Source organism: Schistocerca americana, chromosome 9 (genome assembly GCF_021461395.2).
Source record: "Schistocerca americana isolate TAMUIC-IGC-003095 chromosome 9, iqSchAmer2.1, whole genome shotgun sequence".
Taxonomy (NCBI): domain Eukaryota; kingdom Metazoa; phylum Arthropoda; class Insecta; order Orthoptera; family Acrididae; genus Schistocerca; species Schistocerca americana.
Window position 1 is genome coordinate 155,278,858 of NC_060127.1, and position 25,428 is coordinate 155,304,285.

The following is a 25,428-nucleotide window of genomic DNA, read 5'->3' on the forward strand; positions in this document are numbered from 1 at the left end:
TGATTGCCGCCTCTATTCTGTGTACCTGCGAAAGAGGACAAAAATCCAGAGACGAAATCTGATTGACAGCGACTACCGGGGCCATTGTCACTATCAAGTAACGTTTTTATTTACACCCATCAACAATATACAAATCGTTGGCCAATGATAGTATGTTTCCGCATACAACATATTTTTCCTTAATTTAGTAGGTCCCAACTGGAGTGCAAACACACTGATAATACAAGTACTCTTAGAATAACTTCAAACATCACCCAAAGCCTCATACTTACATCAATAATATCTGGAGTATGCGTACGGAACGGTTTGAAGTGGCATGATCATGTAAAATTAATTGTTGGTAAGGCGGCTGCCAGGTTGAGATTCATTGGGAGAATCCTTAGAAAATGTAGTCCATCAACAAAGGAGGTGGCTTACGAAACACTCCGTTCGACCTATACTTCAGTATTAGTGTGGGATCCGTACCAGGACGGGTTGACGGAGGAGATAGAGAGGATCCAAAGAAGAGCGCGCGTTTCGTCACAGGGTTATTTGGTAAGCGTGATAGCGTTACGGAGATGTTTAGCAAACTCAAGTGGCAGACTCTGCAAGAGAGGCGCTCTGCATCGCGGTGTAGCTTGCTGTCCAGGTTTCGGGAGGGTGCGTTTCTGGATGAGGTATCGAATATATTGCTTCCCCCTCCTTATACGAGTACCTCCCGAGGAGATGACGAATGTAAAATTAGAGAGATTCGAGCGCGCACCGAGGCTTTCCGGCAGTCGTTCTTCCCGCGAACCATATGCGAGTGGAACAGGAAAGGGAGGTAATGACATAGTGGCACACACCGTTCGGTGGCTTGCGGAGTATAAATGTAGATGTAGAATAACACAGCCTCCGAGAGTGGACGAATCACCTAGGATTGTGCAGTAACATCCGAAAACCTCAAAGTACTAGACCAGCCTTGGACACCCCGATGAAAGAAAAAACCCGAACATATTTGCGATGTAAATTCTGCCCATGCGACAGCGACAGTTGGATATATTTAACATACGTATTTGCGAATTTCACTGTTCTCGTAGTGCACAAAGAATAGTAAAATTTCCTTGGAAATTTATACACCATACAAATTTATACAGTTTCTGCATTGCATAGCAAATGCTTTATATAAAAACAAACGTTTAATATTTTTATCAATATCTTAATTTTACATGTTTATTGTCCGCTTTGTACCGGACTTTACATTAACAAACACTGCTAAAGATCAAAGACGTGGTCGTGGTATAAAAATCTTATGACTGGCATAGGACCGAAACCGAGACCTTTGTATGCCTTCTCACAGTACCACGGAGTTCATGTTAAGCTGTTAAGTGTCGCTGTTAACTGGCAGTGGTAAGTCAGTTCGAAGACGAGAGAATGGTAACACCATACTACCTCCAGTATATTGCGGGGAACAGAACAGCACGACGTAAGACTCCCCTTCTCGACACGCAGTATACCCACCCCGCGTCGGCGATTCGCCTAGCTAGCGCCCGGTCGCACCTGCTCCCCCAGAGCGAGCCCCCCGCCGCGCCCTGACCTTGGTCACGCCATTGCGCGTTAATCCCGCCAGTACCCGGTCACCGGCACACCGGTGCCAACAGACTCGCAATTACCGCGCCACCCGCTGCCGTCTCGCCGACGCTCCTGAAATCGAAAGCCACGGCTTCACTCGTCTCCGACGACTGCACCTACACGACTCAAGCTGTCATTCCTGCTACGTGCACTGCTATTACAGACTGTACGACTCAAGTATCGCCAGGGTGGGAGCGAAAAAGTACGGAACAATACAAAGTAACCCCTACTATACACCAACAATGTCCCTTGAGAGGTGACGTACAGTGTGTAGTCCTGAATCCGTAGAGGTCGGTAAACGTCGGGAGGCTTCGGTAGCTGACTGTTGTACAAGGTAGCCATCGTCGTCTGCTTCTTTGTTTTGCGCTGTACTGCTGTGCGTGTTTTTATTGTGCAGTTGTGCTAAACATTGTCAAAAAGAGTGAACAGGCAGTTGCCTTTAAAATTTTGGCACAACGTTTTTTAGGAATACGCCCGTGGTTTTATATACTTTTTTAACACGTTTGCGAAACGTGTTGCGAATAGTGTTAGTAGTGAAGAAATAATAGAAGAAAACATCATACCTGACGCGGCACTTTTTCACGCATCTCTATGTTTACAAAGTCATATCTCCTGAATTATATGTCGTAGAGAGACATAAATTTGCCGGCGCATTTACTGATATATATGTGGATACTGTATGTGAAATATGTTGCGATTGGAGTTAATAGTAACGAAACAATAAATTAAAACGTCATACCTACTGCGGCATATTTACGGTATGTACTGAGAAAATTTAGTAAGCGACAACCTTTTTTCCTTTCATTATTCTGTGGGGGGTGTCAGATAGAAAAATTTTCGTAAAGGTTTAAAATTGTATGTAACGTTTGTTGCTAGTCGCTAAGTACTCTCATTCGCAAATAGTGGATGCATAAATCTGAGTATTTTCCCGCGGTGGCATCTCATTGTTTATGACGTCATATCTCCTCAAGAATGTGTCTTGTTTTTTTTTCGGCTAGGAACCTTCGTGGGCGTTCGGAGAACAAATCACCAAAATTTCATCGCAATCTGATGAATGGTTTGGGAACGCACAGAGGGCAGATACATATACATACATTCATTTTTATATATAGAGATTGACAGTTACGTTATACTATGTGACCTGTTTAAGTATATTTAAATTTTATAATTAATAATTTAACATTGCGGGGAATGAAATAGAATGGAAAAAAATTGCGAGAAGTGGGAATCGAATCCGGGCCCGCTGCATGACAAACCTTTACCTAATCAATTGCGCTACGCATGCTGCATTGATCAAACTGTTGAAACATTGTCTATTACTCTTTTCGGGCGTTCGGAGAACAACTCACCAAAGTTTCATTGCAATCGGATGAATGGTTTGTGAGCGCATAGTAGACAAACATACATTCATTCATTTATATATATATATATATATATATATATATATATATATATATTACAACACCCTATCATGACATAACGGTAGGCAATGAAAGCAAGTTTATGGGAATATCATTAGTTGCACTGTCGACAGTAGTAGACAAGACAAATTTGCTGAAACGAAAACTAGGAAAGGTACAGTAAAAATAAAAAACAAACACCGTCCGAACACGCCTCTGAAGGCGTAACGCTGCCGACCAGACGCCGTGTCATCCCCAGCCGTCATCGAACGCGGTTTCGGAGGGTCACATGTGGTCAGCACACCGCTCTCCCGGCCGTATGTCAATTTACGAGCTCCTCAATTCGTCTCACAAGGGCTGACTGCGCCTCGCTTGCCACGCCCGACATCGCTTAACTTCGGTGATCTGACAGGAACCGGTGTTACCACGGCGGCAACGCCGATCGCATGATTAAAACGCTAAACGCCGAAGAGTTGTGAACATGAAGTTATTGTATTATAAACAGGTACAAAGAAGAAGATTCAATTCCACCGAGAAAACTGTATCTTCCCCACACTTGTTCTCAATTTTCGTTTACGAATGTGCAGTAGCTTTCTTTACTTCCAGGTGTAATTGTTTTTCCCATTTCATACAAAATGTATGTGTATATAGAAATATCTATCTTCAATTCAGCTGTCTTCTTCTGGTGGTGCGAGTTGCGCAGTGTGTGTGTATATATATATTTTTTTAATTAAGCGGGGCCGTTGCATGGTGACCATTCGAAATAATGTGTCATCTCTGATTTGGGTACTGAGGAGTTACTCGACCGAATAGTAGCGGCTTCGGTCAAGAACAGCATCATAAAGACCGGGAGAGTGGTGTGATGACCACACGCCCCTCCTATCCGCATCCTCCACAGAGGATGACGCGGCGGTCGGATGGTCCCGGTAGGCCACTCGTGGCCTGAAGACGGAGTGCTTTCTGATTTGGGTTGCATCTAAATAGAATTCTGTCGAAAATGCAGCGATTTATTTTCGTTTGGCTTCTCAAATATTTTACACTTTAGGGAAGTGTCACGAGTGGTCAATTTTGAGTAAAACCTACACAACTGCGAGAGATTTCTGAAACAGTGGTTTATTAAGTTTGTTAAATGAGGAATCGAGGAAAAGTAAGGTTAGTAGCTTATGAAACAGCACATCCTCGGTACAAAGAAGTGTAATTCCTTCACTTATGTTGTTCCAAAGCCCGTAGCATTTCCAGTTTCACCAGCTATGAATGGCCTTTAAAAATTATGTTCTTCCACCGAAAATGTCTGTAGTTAGTGGAATAACAAGGTAGATAACGAAGTTTTGGATAGTAACGATATGGCAAAATACTCTCCTCTATGCGTACTGTTCTTTGCCAAAATCTCATTTCGATATCTGAAACTGTTCAAGAAATATGAGGAATGTTGTGGATATTTCACTCTGGCTTTATCGCTGACGCGGCGCGATCGCAAATTAGTGTACTACATCAGATCAATTTTCTCGAGATTGGTGGGTGGTGACTTATTTTTCACTGCCAACTTTCCCGAATTTGCACGTAAATATCACCGTAACTATGACTATTAACGAAAAAATGACGGTCACCTCATCATGAGCCTGAACATAAAGCTATAGCCAATGCAAAATTGATTTTTTTTGCCCAATAGCTTCCGTAAAACCGTTTGAGAAAGACTGCATGGCGTGCGTCTCGATTCTCTCATCGTCAACCTGCCGAAAGGTATTTGAGTGCATAATTTAGTTGTAGATGAAGTGGAAGCAACAATTCGGCTTTGCCCCCGTAAGTGTTTCATCGATCAGTCGCCCTGGGGGAAGCTGAGATCACACAACACTACTTTCATTCATACAACATCTACAAACGCTTTCAAGATGTACGGTCATGCTGGAATACGACAGTTACACCCCATACACAATCAAATAACTTGTTAAACTTTACGATGTTTAACTAATATTTGACTGAGTACGGTGCCGTTCTGCATGTTAGTCACACAGTGTATTGGAGAGAAATCTTGACTGGTGAAAAAAGTCGACAAGATTGCGTACTGTGTGTGTTGATTTTTTACCGCATGTATTCAGTGAAAATGGAAATCATGATCCATAAAAAAAAACGAAAGAATACTGGCAAACACCGAAACGGTAGGTGCCGCGTCTCTCCCAGCCGTCCATTACTTAGGAAGACGTTAAGAAGAAAATATTTTATGCACAACGTACAAGCGGCAGTGGAATAAAATAATAAAATTTTAAGTTCTTCGGTTCTTCCATGGACGATGTGTATGTTCCCACTTTGCGGTATTTTAATGAAGTATCATAAGAAGATCAAGTAGAAGGGAATAAATTTTCGCATAATTTTGTCTTTCCCGATGTGAGGGCGAATTATGTAACCGGAAAATAAAAGTGTCATTCGGCTGCAGTTGTAGTAATCATCAGGTTTCAAGTGTAACATTTCCTTTAACTGGTGTTCACGTATGTATTTCTCTCCCATCCTAAATCATTCCCTGGACAAGCACATTGTTTCTTCTTCTTCAAACACAGTAGCAGAGTCGAGCATTTGTAGCCACTTCCACCAGTGTGAAAACACACGAGCAAGATCTGCTTCAAAAATGAGGTTAAGCTTACAAAATTCTTGATCGTGTAATGGTTTGTCTAGTTTGATCGACAACTGGAGCCTTAAGAGTGCAGCTAATATTACTTTGAATATTCGCTAGATTGGGTACTAGGACGCATCAGGTGCCTTGTCAGACTGTTGAATTATTTAATTATGAGCATTCATTGGATTTGATTTTTACGGTTACTGCACAGACTGGGAACTTTTTTTTATCGCCAACGCTGCACCAAAGCTGCCTTCAGAAGGAGAAATCCAGGGAGCTTATTAAGAAATTTATCTCTGTCACTGAACGTTGACTCCCAGTTGTGAACGGCGACCGTAACAATGGCGTATTGCCGAACACGACTGCCTACAGTTTTACAAGGCCCGTGGTGTGTCGCAGTGCCGTGGAAGACAATTGGCGTTTCCTCACAGGCCCGTGAGTGTGCGACTTTCAGGCAGTCTACTCGGGCACAAGCATCTCCAGCCGACTCCAAGGTGTGTCTACACACACACACACACACACACACACACACACACACACACACACACACACACACACAGCCGCCATGTGTTTTGATTCGACACGCCAAACAGAAACGCCTTGGTATGCGACAAGCGTGCCTCAGTCTTAAATGTGGGCGGGGCCCATTAAACACCCGGCAGCCATCGGTCGCTTTCTCCCAGCCTCACACGTGGCAACAACTAAGAATCATGTGCTTAATGAATACAGTCGCTGAGCGATGTGACAAGCATTTTACGACGGTCACCTTTGGTCATACCCTCTTACTTCCTACCCATTCCTAAAAACTACAATGAAATGCATGTAATAATTTACGTAGATCTTCTCTACGATGTCTTACAGGCGACCACTAGAGAGCTGGGTAAGTGTAACGGCATACAGAAGGAACAAGTTGAAAGGAGTTCGCGCGTTAGGGCGCATCGCATCCGTGACCATACCGTCAATTTGCCAGTTTTGTTGGGACACGGACTGTCTAATGCTACTAAAAGGATTGGTATACCAGTCGCCGCCATGTAACGCGACGTAGTGGCCGTACGTAATAAGATCCTAACCGACAGGTTCACAAAACAAACGTCACGTCTTGTCAATGACTGTTTTAAACCTGACTAGTAGTTTCTCCTGTCAGTTTCTTAGCGAATATTACGACGAGACCTACATGCAATGGACATTCGGAGTCTGGTACCTCACAAAAGGCTATTGATCACATCAGCGTATAAATATTACGTCTTCAATGAACCAAACATTTCAACTGAACATTAGCTGACGGGAGGCGTGAACTGTGGTCAGACAAATCGCCAGTAAGCTTCTTTCCAAATGCGTGAAGGTGTCTAGTGTAGCTGAAGCCAGAGCTGGTTATGTGATGTCATGTGGTGTCTTTTGAACCATCACTTGGGCCCACTCATTCAGGTTACTGTGAACATGAGTCAGGGTGTTAATTTAAATATTCCCGGTAGGTAGATGTTGCCCTTGCTTGCACACGTTCCGGACATTTCCGCCTTCTAAGGTAACAGCCGTTTTCACAGGGATGCACACATACGTTCCTGGTTTGCGGAACACAGTTGAATCACATGAAAGGTCGCATGAAGCCAACGGCATTCAATCTCCGACCTTGAACGCTCACAACCGCACGAAAGCATGCACAGAATACTAATCGCTAATCTCGAAGGCAATGGTACAAGTCATTTGTATGCAAAACTACGCATCTTACCACGAGATACACGAGGGACGCTAGAGTAATCACCTATTCGGTGTCTGAGTAGGTAACTTTGGTAATGCGAAGACAAAACATCGATATAATACGACCAAGAACACTCCCACTCTGTACCATACGATCATGTTGTACCTTAGTACACTTTATGTTACAATGTGCATAGCAAAAGGCATGTATCACTGTCATTATCTGAAAATCTGGTTAGTGTGGCGTTTGATGTTGTGCTGCTCGAACGCTGAAGCGATGTTGAATGTGAAAAAGTGGGTTTAGTCAGATCTGCTCCACTGTGCTTTGAAAATTTCGTTGATCACCACATATGCACTTTGAAGACTGAACAGCTGTGCGACACTACAATTTATTAGAAATAGTTTCTTATTCAGATCGTGTAATTATTAAGCAGAGGCAAATACAGTAATAATTCATTATATTTAAAATGTCAATATTACTGGAAAGGGTGGATTGCCACTCAACATACGCTGGAGATGTTGAATCGCAGATAGGCACAACAAAAAGACTGTTAAACAATTGACTACTCATTCCTGGCTCCATTGTTCAACACTTAAATACGTATGTTTTTGGACCTATTACATCGATATTTGGTTTCTTCGCGTTACCAAGGTTTCTCTCGAACATCTTGAACAGACGATCGTTCTATTGTCTCTCGTGGTTAATAGCAGCACAGTTTTGTAATGGCCCATTCCGCTGTTTTTTATGATGGGTGACATATTCCAAAACATTTTCCTACGGTTCTGAGCGTTCGATGTCACATACATGAAGTTCCGGTACTGTGCAATAGTCTAGCAATACGGAGTACCGTGATTTCTGATCCATCGAGTGGTGCTCACAATCGGGTGACGCAGGACCTACTTCAGAATGTCCCCGTGATACTCGTCGGCGAGTCCAGCTCGTCTCTTGACGTCGCGAGATTTACAGCGTAGAAAATTTTGTTTTCGTAGTTTTACAAAGTTTCTGGAGTTAAGTTTTCAATTACATGCAATAATTAATTAAAACTTACAGTACAAATTACAACTTCGCTATTTATGACAGAGTAGTAGATAGTTACATATTGCTAGATTTCTTTTTCTAAGGATATAATAGTTGGTTCTGTTGTTAAACGTATCGAGCAATATGGAGTGCTTTTTATTATATAGTTAATCATATGTGGACTCACTGCCATTCCGCAGATGCTGAGAGCAAAAATTACAACTGCGACTTCTGCAAATAGACGAATCTAAAATGATTTACCTTTACTACGAAAATAGCTTAGAGCTTGGTTTCGAAGTTAATAAACCTTGAAAAATTTCCAATTGAAACGATTTTTTTTTCTGTTGCTGGTAAATAATTCATTTAAGAACGATCTCACAAATGCGTTTTGTGTATACTAAACCTGCTTTTCCGTAATTGATTATTTTAACTGATTACTACCCTTTTCCTTATTTCCCCAACTAATTTCTATTACCCTCAAAGCGCAACTTTCATTTTTTTTCAGTGCTTAAATCCTCAAATTTTCTGAGAGATATACAAATACATATTGCTAAATATCCGAAATTTATTGATGAAATGTGTTCCAGACCTTTTGAGATCAATTTCGAGGTACAATTACAAAAGTAAATGGCATTCCTTGCTCCTGAAAGTTGCTATAATTCCACTGTTCTTAAAACAATGCAGAGTTCAATCTTCGGATATACGACAGTATTTCCTTATTCATACTTGATGACTGTCCGCCACTGCAGCTGAATGGTCAGCGTAGCTGGCTGCCATGCGGAGGGCCGGAATTTAATTCCTGGATGTTTCCCATAGTGGAAGGACTGGTACGGGATGCACTCAGCTTGTGATACTAAGGAGCTAGTGTTATCAGAAGTAGCGATTCCACGGTATAAAAAGTAGCTAAAACGGCTGGGAGAGCCACGTCCGCACGAAGCGGAATAGCACAGGATGACACGGCGGGCGGTCGGTTCTCCTCCGTCTTCAGGGCATGAACGGGTATCATTCATCTCACTCTGGGTGAGGGACGCGTCATCATGAGTTTCACGAGTTGTCTTATCGACTGTAGTGTGCATTCTGTATATATCTAACGGAGATGAGAGAACTTTTGATCAGATCCATGAAGAGAGTCTGAAAGATTTCACTATCTTTCTTAGTTGATTTACAACACGAAGGCAAAATTAAATGGAACTAGATGGTTTAATGTTTCTAGCATCATTCGGAATTATCTTCAGAACCACTTCAATTTCTCAGTTTAACGTTTCTGCCCACATGAATTATGTACAATTCATTGGATTTTATAAAAATACAAAACACTACTTTCTTCCTATTCCAAGTTTTTATCCACATGATTTATTCAATATTAATCGGATTGAAAACATGACTAGACACTTTTTTAACTTTCGTTACGGTTATGATTCCTTCATTCAGATATTCGTTACGTTAATGAAACACACAACATCCCACATTCTTTCAAAAATGATTCAAATGGCTCTGAGCACTATGGTACTTAACTTCTGAGGTCTTCAGTCCCCTAGAACTTACAACTACGTAAACCTAACTAACCTAAGGACATCCCACACATCCATGCCCGAGGCAGGACTCGAACTTGCGACCGTACCGGTCGCGCGGTTCCAGACTGTAGCGTCTAGAACCGCTCGGCCACTCTATTGGCCGGCCTACATTCTTTGGATAGCAGCTTAATAATTAATTACTTCACTTTTCTGTCCACACGATTCATCGGATTTAAAAAGAATGACAAGCTTTTTTTATTTCGTTATGGCTCCTTCGCTCAGATTAATTATGTTCAAAATTACACAATAACATCACAAATTGTTGAGATTACATTTAACAAATCATTCAGCTGGGATGAGCATATCACACAACTCCTGCCACTTCGTTTGTACACATGTATTTACATTTAAGCTTTGACGTTAGCGGTACAACTGCGAAGATCGATATACGTACTCATTTAGTCGATTTAGGTTATTTACATCACGACGACGTAGCGTTACGTCATTATGACGTAGGGGTCTCCTCACCTAGCGTGAGATGAATGCTACCCGGCATTGAACGAGGAGCTCCCGCACTCTAATGGCAATTCTGTTGCATGCTTGGCTCGAAACTAACTAAGCGAACTGTAAAATCTAATTTTCGAAACGGAATGTTTCTTTAGCGGCAGGCACGGCTGTGCGGAGGAACCAGCTTGTGCGCGTCCGTGTGAACTTTCCAAACCGGTCGGGCGATTCTGCCGGGCCCCTAGGTACGGCACGCACGGGGGACCCGCCGGCGTGTTTTGCAACAGCCGGAGCGCCGCACGCTTTCTCCCGGCTACGCACGTGCGTGGCGGGCGACGCGGCCGCAGGAAGCCGTCCGTGCCCCGCGTGCCGAGCGCACGACCCCCCGAGCGAGCCTACCTGCAAGGCGTCACACGCACACACACTGTCGAAACGCCCCCGCTTCTGCATGCCGACTGCAGACTCTGCTCATTACGATGTGCGCGGCGCGCCGGCCTCTTGCAGAAACTCTCGCTTTCGCACGACGCCGCGTGGAAGCCAGCGAGCGATTGACGCAAGGCGACAGTCCCCTGTCCACCGCCCACAAATCCCACACACCACACACCACACACCGTCGCCTCGGCCAGACCTGAAGCCGCCAGCACACGGACCACCCGAACGTCATTGTTGAGCGTGCAGAGTTCAATGTGCTGCTGAACGCGCAGAAATGATGCGACGTGTGCTTACGGCACTTGCGCCTCTATGTGGTATACGCGACTGCAGCGGCAGTTGTCGGTTGTAACTGTTTACGAAATGGACGGACGAAATTCCCACTTTAGCTCTATTAAAACGCTTATTTCCTCCCTTGTCCATAGGCTATTTGGTTGTTCTGCCTCAGGTATATATAAACAAAAATTTTGTACACGCATGAAGATTGTACAAGGCAAGAAGTACCACGCCCAGTCAATATGGATATCAGACTTCAAGAAGAATATAATAATTCCAAACCCAAAGAAAGCAGGTGTTGACAGATGTGAAAATTACTTAACTATCAGGTTGTTAAGTCACAGCTTCAGAATACTAACTCGAATTCTTTACATACGAATGGAAAAACTGGTAGAAGCCGACCTCCGAGAAGATCAGTTTGGATTCCGCAGAAATGTTGGAACACGTGAGGCAATACTGACCCTACGACTTATCTTAGAAGAAATATTAAGCAAAGGCAAACCTACGTTTCTAGCATTTGTAGACTTAGATAAAGCTTTTGACAGTGTTGACTGGAATACTCTCTTTCAAATTCTGAAGGAGGCAGGGGTAAAATACAGGGAGCGAAAGGCTATTTACAATTTGTACAGAAACCAGATGGCAGTTATAATAGTCGAGGGAAGCAGTGGTTGGGAAGGGGGTGAGAGAGATGTAGCCTCTCCCCGCTATTATTCAATCGGTATATTGAGCAAGCAGTAAAGGAAACAAAAGAAAAGTTCAGAGTAGGTATTAAAATCCATGGAGAAGAAATAAAAACTTTGAGGTTCGCCGATGACATTGTAATTCTGTCAGAGACAGCAAAGGACTTGGAAGAGCAGTTGAACGGAATGGACAGTGTCTTGAACGTTGGATATCAGATGGACATCAACAAAAGCAAAAAATAGGATGATGGATTGTGGTCGAATTAAGTCGGGTGATGCTGAGGGAATTAGATTAGGAAATGAGACACTTAAAGTAGTAAGAGAGTTTTGCTATTTGGGGAGCAAAATACGTGATGACGGTAGATATAAAATGTAGACTGGCAATGGCAAGGAAAGCGTTTCTGAACAGGAGAAATTTGTTAACATCGAGTATAGATTTAAGTGTCAGGAAGACGTTTCTGAAAGTGTTTGTATGGAGTGTAGCCACGTACGGAAGTGAAACATGGACGATAAATAGTTTGGAGAAGAAGAGAATAGAAGCTTTCGAAATGTGGTGCTAGACAAGAATGCTGAAGATTAGATGGGCAGATCACATAACTAATGAGTAGGTATTGAATAGAATTGGGGACAAGAGGAGCTTGTGGCACAACTTGACTAGAAGAAGGGATCGGTTAGTAGGACATGTTCTGAGGCATCAGGGGATCACAAATTTAGCATTGGAGGGCAGAGTGGAGGGTAAATTCGTAGAGGGAGACCAACAGATGAATGCACTAAGCAGATTCAGATGGATGTAGGTTGCAGTAGGTACTGGGAGATGAAGCTTGCACAGAAAAGAGTAGCATGCAGAGCTGCATCAAATCAGTCTCCGTCACAAACAGCGCGATGCAAATTTACATTTGTTCTCCACGTAAAATAAAAATTATTTGATCACCTTCACCTTTTTGTAATTTTAACTCATTCTAACTTTACATGTTTCATTTACGTCTACATGGATACTCTGCAAATCACATTTATGTGCGTAGCACAGGTTTTATGGAACCACCTTCACAATTCTCTGTTATTCGTGTCTCGTATAGCACGCGGTAAGAAAGAACACCGAACAATTCCTACGGGCTCAGACTTCCCTTATTTTATTATCGTGGCGATGGTTTCTCCCCATGTAGGTCGGCGTCAGCAAAATATTTTCGCATTCGGAGGAGAAAGTTGGTGATTGGAATTTCGTGAGACGATTGCTCCGCAACGAAAAACGCCTATATTTTAATGATATCCATCCCAAATTCTGTATCATTTCAGTGACACACTCTCTCCTATTTCGCAATAATACGAAACGTGCTGCCATTCTTTGAATTTTTTCGATGTACTCCGTCAATCTTATCTAGTAAGGAACCCACACCGTGCAGCTGTAATCTAAAAAGAGGACTGACAAGCTTAGTGCGGACAATCTCTTTAGTGGATCTGTTACATTTTCGAAGTGCCCTGACAATAAAACGCAGTAACCTTCCCCGGAACATTTTCTGTGTGTTCCTAGGTATTTAGTTTAATTTGCGACTTTGGAGTTCACTGATTTATCGTATAACCGAAGTTTAACGGTTTCCTTGCCGATGACCTCTCACTTTTCACTATTTACGGTCTATTTCCAATTTTCGGAACATACACACATCTCTTCTAAATCGTTTTGCAATTTGCTTTCATCTTCTGATGACTTTACTAGTGGATAAACGATAGCGTTATCTGCTCACAACCCGAAATGGCTGCTCAGATTGTCTCCCAAAATCGTTTATATAGATAAGCAACAGCAAAGGGCCTTGAACACTACCCTTGGGAACCGCGGAAATCACTTCTGTTTTACTCGATGACTTTCCGTGACTTTTCTGACAGGAAATCACGAATCCGGTCACAACTGAGACGATAGTCCATCAGCACGCAATTTCACTACAATCCGCTTGTGTGGTACACTGCCTTCCGAAAATTCACAAATACGGAATCAATTTGAAATATCCTGTCAGCAGTACTCAACACTTCGTGCGAGTGAAGAGCTAGTTGTGATTCACAGGAACCATGCTTTCCAAATCCATGGTGACTGGGTGTCAGTAGACAGTTTTCTTCGAAGTAATTCATAATTTTGCAGTTGGAGTGATGTGGGACCCTGGTACGTCTAGAAAGGACTCTCTGACAGGTGACATGTACGTAAGCATCCTATCCGCTCACCTGCAATCCATTCATATCCATCCCTTGCAAGGTGCTGTTCAGAAGCGATTTCCACTCCCTCGTACTGCTAAGGATTTATGGACAGCCGTGCAGGATTCGTGGTGTCAATTCCCTGCAGCACTACTTCAGGCATAAGTCGAGTCCATGCCACGTAGTTTTGCGGCACTTCTGGGTGCTCGTGGGCGCCCTACAGGATATTTGGCAGGTGTAACCAATTTCTTTGGCTCTTCAGAGTATATCAATAAAGAGGCTGGATGCAGTTTTGGCTATTTTAATTTCTTCTGAATTCTTGCCCTTTCCTATGACATTTGGGGTTCTGAAACGTTGTCAACGACTTTTAGGTCCAGACGGTAGTCATGCTGCTCCTGAGACGCATGAGTATGCTCCACAACCTCACGGTGGGCCGCGGTTTCTCCCGGTGCCCGGGCCTGTCCACACGACAGGCGGCCAGCTTTCTCCTCGCATTGTGCTGCCTCGTCCCCCTGCTCATTCTTTTTACTGCCGCGCTAAAAGAAACCGGTCCCCCCTAAAGCTAAGCGCGGAGCGCACACGCTGCCCCGGGATGCAGGCCTCGCTTCGCACTGGTCAGTTCGCGGCTTACAAGGAGACGGCACGAGCGTGGGGTCGGGGATTTGTCCGAAATTGTGTGTGGTGAAAGAGGACCCGTAACACCTCACGTGGTTAAAATATTTGGACGCACTACCCGGAAAATCCCGGGAAAAATCGATCCAAAGTTTCTTAGGCGCCTTATGAGTATAAAATGTTAGTCCATTACCGAGCCGCTGTCTGGCCTACACGTTTAGGGCTTGGACTCTTACCCCAGAGGTCTCTAGTTCCGTTCCTCCTCTGGCACTTTTTCTCTTCTGTTTCATTTTCTTTTGTTATTCCACCAATCATTCAGAAAGTTTCGCAAACCTACATTATCTTTAACAAATTAGTTACAGTATCGAATAAAAATTATTTTCTTTTTGTCCAACAACACACTTCATGGCGGTGGGTTTTCCATTTTTCATTGTAAAGTATATGAGGAGAAACATTGGGTTTTTAATCAGAATAACAAATTAGATTGGGAAACATTCAATTTTTATACATATAGTAATTATAAACAAGAACCGCAGTAGTAATTATCGTAAAAACAAACAAAGCAATTTTTGCGGCATCTTGCACAACGTATAAAAGCTGATTTTCTACAATCACAGGGCGTTTGCAATAAATCTGTACAAAAATATGTCCTATTAACATTTACGAATATGTTTTGAGTTTGATGATTTTGAGGCAAACCAGGCATATTGAATCATGTCTCGGAATATTGGTGATGATAACTGATGGTGAATAATAGAATGAATTTTTATAGTCTTCCCGGGAATTAATTTCACGATTCTCCTGTAACAATGCGCTGCAATTTTGCAAGCAACAGAAGGAAAAAAAAGTGCCGGAGGAGGAATCGAACCCGAGACCTCTGGCGTAAGGGTCCGACTGCTAACCCTGTAGGCCAGACGGCTGCTCGACAATGGACGAACATTTTATACTCATACTTTGGATCGATTTTTCTCGCGATTTTCCGAGTAGTGCGTCCTAATATTTTAACCACGTGAGGTGTTAGGGGTCCTTCTTTACCACACAAAATTTCGGACGAATCCCGGACCCCACGGTCGTGCCGTCTCCCTGTTAGGTACAGTCGCACCCCGTTCCACCTACGACATGGAAGTTTGTGCTACACATATTTATCGCCGTTTGGTTATGATGCTCACTTGTGTAAAAACTGCTTTTGTTTTAATACCCAAGGTTTCGCCACCTTTGTCCCACAATCTGTTGCTACAAGTTTTGATCAACGCTTATTAGAATGAAAAAGCGTGAGCCCTCGTTTGAATACAGTACACAATGGCTTTTCAAAAAGTAAGGTGACTTTTCAAATTGCGGGGCAAAGTACATTCGATCATCGATCTTTTTTTTGTTACGGTGGAATGCATGTCCCTAATATATTTTTACAGTTTCGAGTGTACAGCATACTTACTTTGTTTTTGACAGATACAAAGGTTAGACTTGTTTTATTGTGTTCGGGGATTTTCGCTTATTATAAAAAATCGAGCAAAGAATTTGCATGAAATTTTCTGTGAAAAATAGAATCAAGTGCTCTAAAACACTTTATTGTTGATAGTGCCTTATAGTGAGTCTAGTGTAAGTAAAACAACATGTTCGTAAGTGGTTCAAGCTCATCCAATATGGCCGAGAAATTGCCAATGACGAACCTCGCTCTGGACGCCTCAGCATATCAACAACAGATGATAACGTCGAAGCTGTGAACAACACTGTTTCGGAAATTCGCCGAATTACCGTAAGAGAAGTAGCTGAGGATGTTGGCATATCGGTCGGCTCGTGTCATGTAATTTTTTCGAATGTTTTGGGCATGTGACGTGTATCTGGGAAGTTTGTTCCAGAACTACTCAGTTTTGATCTGAAGCACCGTCGCATTTGCATCGCTCAGCCAGCTCTTGACTGACTTCGATAATAATCCTGATATGCTCGAAAGAGTCACAACAAGTGACGGAACATGGGTTTACGCTTATGGCGTCGAAACCAAAGCCCAATCGTCCCAATGGGAGCATCCCGGAGAGCCAAGATTGAAAAAAGGACGCCAAGTTCGATCAAATGTCAAAGTTTTGCTCACTTTTTTCCCTTATTCAATTACCGTGGCGTAGACAAAGTGCTTGTGAGAAGCGCTTCAAGGATTAGAAGAAGCTTTGGCACTAGTGTACTATATCTGAGGGGGTATTACTTTGAAAGGGACAACATGAAAATCGACAAATAAATACGTATTTTTCATAACAATATAAAAGTCGCCTTACTTGTTGAACACACCTCGTAGCTCGCCGTCTGCAACGATATGATATTGCTTGTTTGGCGAATTAAATGGTAACTTTTCCGCGACTATAATTTTACGATTATTCGTGTCATTTTTTAAAAAATAACATAAGTAATCGCAAAGAAAAGCTGTTTATGACGAACAACGTGTGCTAGCGATGGCGCCAAAGAAGTTTCAGCACATTTCACTTTTGACAATGGATTATGCAGTCATGCATCCACTGAGCCTGACTGTCAATTTGACTAGTTGCTCAACAATGTAACTTGTTCCTATAAATAAAAAGAATACCAACCTGCCACCATTAGTCCATGATCTCAATATACTCAATTTCGGTTCCATCACCAGCTGCATAATTTCGACTCTAAAGATTCGTTAAAACCTCAAGAAAATCACGCTGATGGCGGATTTTTCCAACTGCGGTTGAAACACTGGAGCATTTAACGTAGCAATGTGGGCGTAAATCCAGACGACTTATTGGAACAAGTTTATTCCGCTAGGGAAGTCTAGAACGTAAAAAAGAAATATAAAAGAAAAAAATACGAACAACTGTTGAACTCTAAACTCATTAACACTCGACACATGGATTATCAGTCACTCCAAGCACACCGCTGACGAGAATTAGTCTACCGGTCTTCGAAGCGCAAATACCAATGCACACCAATGAGGTGGAGCTCGAGGGGGGGGGGGGGCGTGGGGAGGGGGCTTATTTTCCATTATGGTTCAAATGGCTCTGAGCACTATGGGACTCAACTGCTGAGATCATTAGTCCCCTAGAACTTACAACTAGTTAAACCTAACTAACCTAAGGACATCACACACATCCATGCCCGAGGCAGGGTTCGAACCTGCGACCGTAGCGGTCTTGCGGTTCCAGACTGCAGCGCCTTTAACCGCACGGCCACTTCGGCCGGCTTTTCCATTATGTCGACATGGCCAAAAGACATAGTCGCACAAACTTCCAGATGAGAGACTACTCCAATTGCCAGAGTTTGTTTCCATACTTGCCACAGTTTGTTTCCATACTTCTACGCACACTTCAGTAAGGGTATGTGACATGCTTGCGGTGACCCCTTCGTCGGATAGACATCATCATCATCATCATCATCATCATCATCATCATCATCAATAGTCCGCATCATCATCTTAACACCATACATTCATCACTTTCACTATACGACTAAGTTGCACTTACGGCACTTGGCAGAAGCGTCAAGTTCACCATGGACAGTCGCCACTGTAGAGGCGGGAGTAGAGTTAAACAGCCTGAATTACTGGCATTACAGGTAGCGGAAAAGTATGGGTGGGGTGGCCTGACATTTGCGCTCATGAGGTCACGGGTTTGTTAACTCCAGGTCGTCCGTTGAACTCTTCACTGACATGGCATGGAGTGGAGGACGAGGCAAACGAGAAACGAGGACACGGGTGTCGAAATTCCGATGGGGCGCTATCAAACCAGCCATCTAGGTCCAGGCCGACGCCACGCTGCTCGCAACGACACACACAGCCCACATTCTGCAAACACTTGCTAGGCCGCCACTACAGCTACTAGCTTCTGTTTATATGCCTAATGTGTTAGACAACAAGTGTATTTGTGTATGGGAAGGAAGGGAGGGAGTAAAGTCAAAGGAAGTTTACGGTTTAATGTACTGTCGCCGATTTGGTCATTTGAGACTGAGTACAAGCAAGGGGTGGGGGAAACTATTCGCCCGTGCCATTTCAGGTGAACTATTTCGGTATTCACCTTCAGTGATTTGAACCAATGCCCTCTTTAATAAAGGTTTAATGTGTTCCACACTGCGACACCTCGCTCTGCAGATACTGCGCAACAGCTGGTACCGTAGGCCATTCAACAATATTTATTGGTTCATTTATAAGGCTCTTTCTTGCAGTGGAGCCTGCAGCTCTCATTTTATAATCTATAAAGTCACACTGGTTCAAAGAGGGCTAACTTCATACAGGGAAACAACACAGAAAGAAAAATCTAACCGCTATTACAGCTGAACAATTTGTATTTCTTCCTGAAGGGTATGAAGGATACTATATCAAGAAATAATTTACTGACATGAGCATTTAGACCGTGTGTCGTGGCGCAGAGAGAGAGAGAGAGAGAGAGAGAGAGAGAGAGAGAGAGAGAGAGAGAGAGATATTAGGGAGCGGTACGAATGAGCAAGTAATGAAAAGATAAAGGAAAAAAATGACGTTACTGACTGAATAACGGAAATATAAATCATAACCGCTAGATGAAAATCATTTACTTCACTGTTTCAGAGAGTGAAATGGCCACACCAGTAAGTCTTAAATTTTGAGAGAAAATTCTGAGGATTCCAAGTGCTTTACATTTTCTTCACAGTAACAGAGCATACTGTTGAACGTAGAATGGAGGGTAGCTTCATCCACAGGCAGGTAGTTGCTAATGAGCAGAGATTTGAGAATGCTGAAGTTCTATGGATTAACTCAGCTAGGATAGTAGGTAAGCAAGACCTTTCGATGAGGTATAGATCACACCGAATCAATCCGAAATCGATTCTGGTTGGTGATGCAAACACACGTTGAAATGTTGCTTGGAGACTGTGTTTGATAACCCTGTAAGCCATCACTAGTGAAACAGGATCTTAACGAGAGACGCAGTGCGCGGTCCACTAGAGTTTTGCCTGCAGATTTAAAACCTACAGCACAATATCAGGTGATTTTCTGCAGGAGCAGGTAGCAAAAGCCAGTATCAGACAACGCCATGCATCCCTGCCGAGGGGATCCACGGACCCACCTGCTCATACCTGTCCGGAAATTTTACCCTGACGAGGACGGATCACCGGGGTTATGTTTACACTGGAGATATATCTTCTCCCCCAGCAGGTCCGGATGGATTCCCTTGTACCTGCTGTGAGGGGAGGGAGTCCCCCCAGCTGTAGGGACAAAGGCAGCCCGAGCAGGTAGCCGGCCAGATGCGAGCCAGTGGAAGACTCTGGGCGCCAACCAGACGCCTCCGCCTGCTATTTCCCGACCCCCCCCCCCCCCCCCCCCGCCTAGGGCCTATCGCCAACAAACACCCCCTCACCGTCCCTACTACACTCCCCCATTTCGAACTACTTACCTACCTGCGCTAACGCCCACCTGCACTGCATTACAACCTTGACAAGGACGCAGATTAAGCTGAAGACAAAAAAGTTAAAAGCTCATCGGTTTTGTTTCCCTTGTTATGCAACGATCATATGAGAGAGAGAGAGTAAGGAAGACTAAACTTAAGGGGGGTAGGACGTGAAACGGGCCGATTTGGAGCAGGAGAGGCACCACAGGACATTTTAATGGCTCTGAGCACTATGCCACTTCTGAGGTCATCAGTCGCCTAGAACTTAGAACTAATTAAACCTAAGGACATCACACATCCATGCCTGAGGCAGGCTTCGAATCTGCGACGTAGCGGTCGCTCGGTTCCAGACTGCAGCGCCTAGAACCGCACGGCCACTCTGGCCGGCGGACATTTTAATTTACACTGTCTATACCTTTACAAATAAATTCATAAAACTTTTTTAGCATGACCAGGAAGGATTCAGGATTCACACTCATAGCAGAGGAAGTTCAAAAACAATTTTTTTTACATGTGAAATTTCATCATTTTTTCACTTTGTATTGGCTGTATTTGTTGCTGTAGGTTCACTTTTCCTCATAAGTAAGAGGGATTCTTCGATGAATTTTGCACAGCATACAAACCATACTTACAGGTGTATGAAACTCTACAATTTCCGAAATCTGTAAAAAACTGTGGTAAAAATTGAGATAATTAACTATAAAATTAGAGTTTTCTCTAAACACCAAGTTTAAAACGTAACAGCCCATTCATTTTTCCATAGATTAAACAAATTCTAGAGGTTTATACACCTGTAAGTATGGTTAGTAAGCTGTGCAAAATTCATCGAAGAATCTCTCTTACTTATGAAGAAAAGTGAACCTACAGCAACAAATGCAGCCAATACCAAGTGAAAAAAATGATGAAATTTCATATGTAAAAAAAAAATTATGTTTTTGAACTTCCTCTGCTATGAGTGTGAATCCTGAATCCTTCCTGGTCTTTTGTTTTATGAATTTATTTGTAAAAGTATAGACAGTGCAAATTAAAATGTCCTGTGGTACGTCTCCTCGAAGTCGGCCCGTTTGACGTCCTACCCCACTTAAACGTTCGAAAGCTATTTTCAGTGTTACGTTCACTTGATAGACCAGAATAGATCTTGCACATCGGATGAGACCCATTTTTTGGTCGAACTCAGCAGTTTTAGACAAATGGTATCTTTAAAACAGCTGTTAAGATTTTGTCAGTTGTACTGTTTTCAGGTGTAGTTGCCAGCACTTAGTGTTATACAGGAAGAACAATGTCCGTGGAAGAGGAGTAAGTTTTCAAGAATCTTATCCTACCGAGTAATGTGTGCCGAAATATTGCTGACCACCTACTCGGCCATCTTAGTGGAAAATAGTGAAAACGTTCCCTTTCCTCTAAGATTTGGAGCCACAAAATGACTAGGAAATTTCAGAGTCACTCGTGCGCGAAATTACCTAATTTTCTGCGACCTGCTTTTCTACGTACCACCGTTTCTGCATGCGTTTAGATCTTGTTTTTAAAGTCCGTTTTCTAGAAAAAGAAAAATAGCTTACTGGTCCGTCCTGAGGTTACACGGGAACGGATATTGACCATGGGAGCTAAAATGAATAAGTCGTAACTGCAATTTCAGAATCGATAGTTTCCACTTTCACTTGTGGAATCTTCCGTAGTTATCAACTATCTTTCGAAGAAACGTTTCAACCAATTTCCCTCACTCGGCGTTATTTCGTCTGAAAATAACGTGTAGGATAAATCAGCGAAACGCTGGCTACAGGCGAATATTGCTGTCTTTTTTTGCGCTTTTCGTGTGCAAAGCCACTGTGGGACCTTTTCGTGCCGGTTTTCACGGAGTTGAGACGTAGATGACTAGGTAAATGATACACAAGAGTGTACGTAACCTCATCGAACAGTCATTTATCCAGAGTAGTTTGACGATAGCAAGCGCACATTTTACTATATGACAGGCGATGTTTTTAAGTGACATCATGCTAGACCTCTACAGTTCTTGGCCAACGGAGCGAAAATTACGAGCAAACGAAAAGTCAGACCAAGCTCAATCCTGCGTCAATGCACAGTCGTACAGAACGGAATGCAACTGTCTGCAAAATTTTTAATATCAGCGGTTGGGGATATAAAGTTTGCAAGGAAACTGCCTTACGCACGAGGACGCCTACATGTAGCAGTCGGACGCATGAATACGGCGTTGGTACAACGAACGACCTCTTGATGCACCTTGCACAAGCTCTCAGACGATCATGTAAGCTGATTTCGATGGCAAAGTTGTCGCATTTTCTAAATTCTGAAAGCGTCACTGCCAAATAATGGTTCCAAACGTTCCTGACGAAATAGGTAATCTTAAACACACACACACACACACACACACACACACACACCACACACACACACACACACAATTACTCTTGTCGATACTTTCAATATCGAAACAGCTGTTCCACAGTTGCACATACCTGGATATTGTGCCTGCTTTCTTCTCGAGATGATACATTAAATATCGCCTCATGACATAATGGCCGGAAAACACGGACACAAAACTCCTGGCTCATTACGTGGTGATTAGGCTGCAATTTGTACCGGATCGTATGTTATAACTTCCACTGCGTCCTACAGTGTTAGAAGTTCCACATTTCTGCGTCCCAGGTTCGGTATTAAAATGCCCATTCTGCCTTTACTCCAACTATATTCTGCAAGCAAACTTACATTGTACTTTGGAACACTACTATCACTTACCGCTTCCCCGTTCCATTCGCAGAAAGCAACTGGAAGTAGACCTCCGTGTGAGCTCTATATTCTGTGATTTTATAATCATGGGTATTCTCATAAGGTATCCTTAGGGGAAAGCAATATATCGGTTGATTCTTTCAGGAACGTATGTAATCTCTCAAAATTTTAGCCGTCAACAATTTTCATTAGCGCCACAATTACGGCGGCTAGTTGCATCTGGTAAAAATAGTATCACATGAGCCTGCAGTGGCTCTAAAACTAGCTAATGAAAATGTAAGGTTAAACAAGTGGTTCATAAAGCGACAAGATGAAGTTTCAACACAAGCCTTCCAGAGTCATAATAGTATTGATATACCTGTCCACACAGATGGCCGACTAACGGAATTAAAGATTTGTTAATCTACATACACACTTTGGAAATAACTATCAAGTTCATGGAAGAGTGTACGAAGCATTTTACTACCTTCTTTCGGGAAAAAAATTTTTTTCGTGCGCCTTTTAATTAGTCTGACCTTATCTCTGCGGAGGAATGACACGCAGTGGACGGCCGTATATCGTTACGCGTGGACTCCTTAGTTCATAACGGGTATTGAAATTTTGTTAAATAGGCTTTCGCGTAGTTGCTGGTGTTTGCTTTCTATCACCTGCCAGCTCAGTTTTTTAATGACGCTCTCACGAGGGCCTCGGACAAAGAAATCTTTCGCCATTGGTGCTGCACATCTTTAAATACATCCAGTATTCGCCGTTCGTTAGTCCTATTTAGTGCGGGCGCGCACACTTCAGCGAGTGCCTAAGAAGGGTCGCACGCGTTGTGAGCAGTCTCGTTTGTAGGTGGATTGCACTATGCCAAAATCCAGTCAACGATCCGAGGTTAGCTACGTGCTTTGCACATGAGTGATCCTATGTGAACATTCCACTTCGTTTCATGTCTATATACTAATGGATTTAGATAAATGAGAAACACGTCCTTAGAGGCATCTGCTATTGTCGGAAACTACCTGTTGGCTGAGTCACGGCCTACCTACAGTCCACATCCACGGGAACGCTTCGTGTGACTCACGGTCTATCTGGCATCACGAAGTGGCCGTCCATCCCTTTTGGAGTTCGCGTTGTCCGCCCACAGTGAACTGCACTGCTGCCCTGTCCGAGCAAGTAACTCAGGCAGGGTAAATAAATATTCAGCTGTCTCAGCGTGTCCTACATTATTGAGGACACGCGTTTAGTGCTAGAAGTGGGGCCTAGAAGCTTCGCAGAGCTTTTGTAACCTGTTTAGACGCTTATTCCAGGCCTTTTTGTTAGTATGACAACGGGTATGCAGATCGATGGATATGGACCACATTTTAAAAATGGTTCAAATGGCTCTGAGCACTCTGGGACTTAACACCCATGGTCTTCAGTCCCCTAGGACTTAGAACTACTTAAACCTAACTAACTTAAGGACATCACACAACACACAGTCATCACGAGGCAGAGAAAATCCCTGACCCGGACCACATTTTACTTTACGTCTATTTTAAAGTATGCTTTGACAGGCAGAAGAGAAACTGTAAATCCTTGTTTGCAATTTGGGTTTTATAATTTCCGTTGAAGTTTCTAAAGATCTGGTCGTAAGTAAAACTTTGATTCCATTAGACGGAAAATAAACGATAACTTCCGATTGCAAAATGAATGCATTGCAAGTCTTAAGCATATACAGCCCTTTTCATCAGTAGTAGTCATAAAATACCGTGTTACGAGCCCTAGGTGCTACAGCACGGGCGAACTGCAGTTTTCGGGCAGGAGAATTAGGGGCGTTTCTTCCACCTTCTCTGGGTGCAAGTTTCAACGTTACCCTCACGTGCTGTACGAGCTGAACGATTTCAGCAGGCTCACCGGTGTGGTAATCATAGGATACTTACTTCCAAACATATACAAGAAGTTGACAAATTTTGAAACATCTTATTAAGATCAGAATATCTGAAGTCATTTACAGGTGGCACTACATTAACGATACTATATAATCAATGAGAAGTCCGAGGTTATTCCTGATACTGTTTACTAGGTCAAACCAACACCGCAAACACAAAAGGTCCAAATACACTTCCCTACGCACGCCTGAAATTACTTCCTCTACCGATGAGTTCCCATCCAAGATAACATGTTGCGATGCTGTGTCCTGACTACCAAGAAATCCTCAATCAAACCACGAACTTTCTCCGATACCCCCGTGATCGTAGTTGTTTTAATCCAGTCAAGAAATTGCATCTGACTGCCTCGATCCGTAGCTTTCGGGATGAGAAAAATTCTTCAAGTTTTGTTTCGCATGACTGATTTTTCGGGATTCCATGCTGATTGCATGGCGGAGGTCAATCGCTTAGAAGTACCTTATCACGTTTGGGCTCCGAAAATGCTTAATACCGACTGCCGTTATTCCCACACACACCCACGTCATCCTAGGCGCGAGGCAGTGCGCAGCTACAGTGTGGTTCGCAAGTTGTGCGCCCGTTCCGGTTATCGCTTTCGCACAAAAGACTCATTGTCCGCGCGCGAGAGTCGCTCCGTCCCTTCAGACCGCGTCGAGTTGCTCTTTTGTTGTGTGATTTATCGGCGGCCTAAGTGAAGTCTCGCTAACAGAGCGCGGTGAATGGAGAGACGGGAATACGAGCCCGAATTCACAAAGTAGTCGGCCTTTCTGTGCTCCAGTCTCTTCATATTGAGCTCAGTGTGGACAATCAGGCGGCCTGTTCCGAGTCGAAACGAAATCCTGACTCGCGTTTTTATTTTGAATGACAGGCTAATATGTTTATAGCCGAAGTCTGCTTCAGCATTTT

The 25,428-nt window shown here is 43.2% G+C and overlaps 1 protein-coding gene across 1 annotated transcript in view; it reads right to left on the minus strand.

Annotated features, from left to right (window-relative positions):
• The window catches only part of LOC124551158 (mRNA decay activator protein ZFP36L1), a 177,799-nt gene that overhangs the window by 66,022 nt on the left and 86,349 nt on the right, over positions 1 to 25,428 (minus strand). The window lies entirely within an intron of this gene.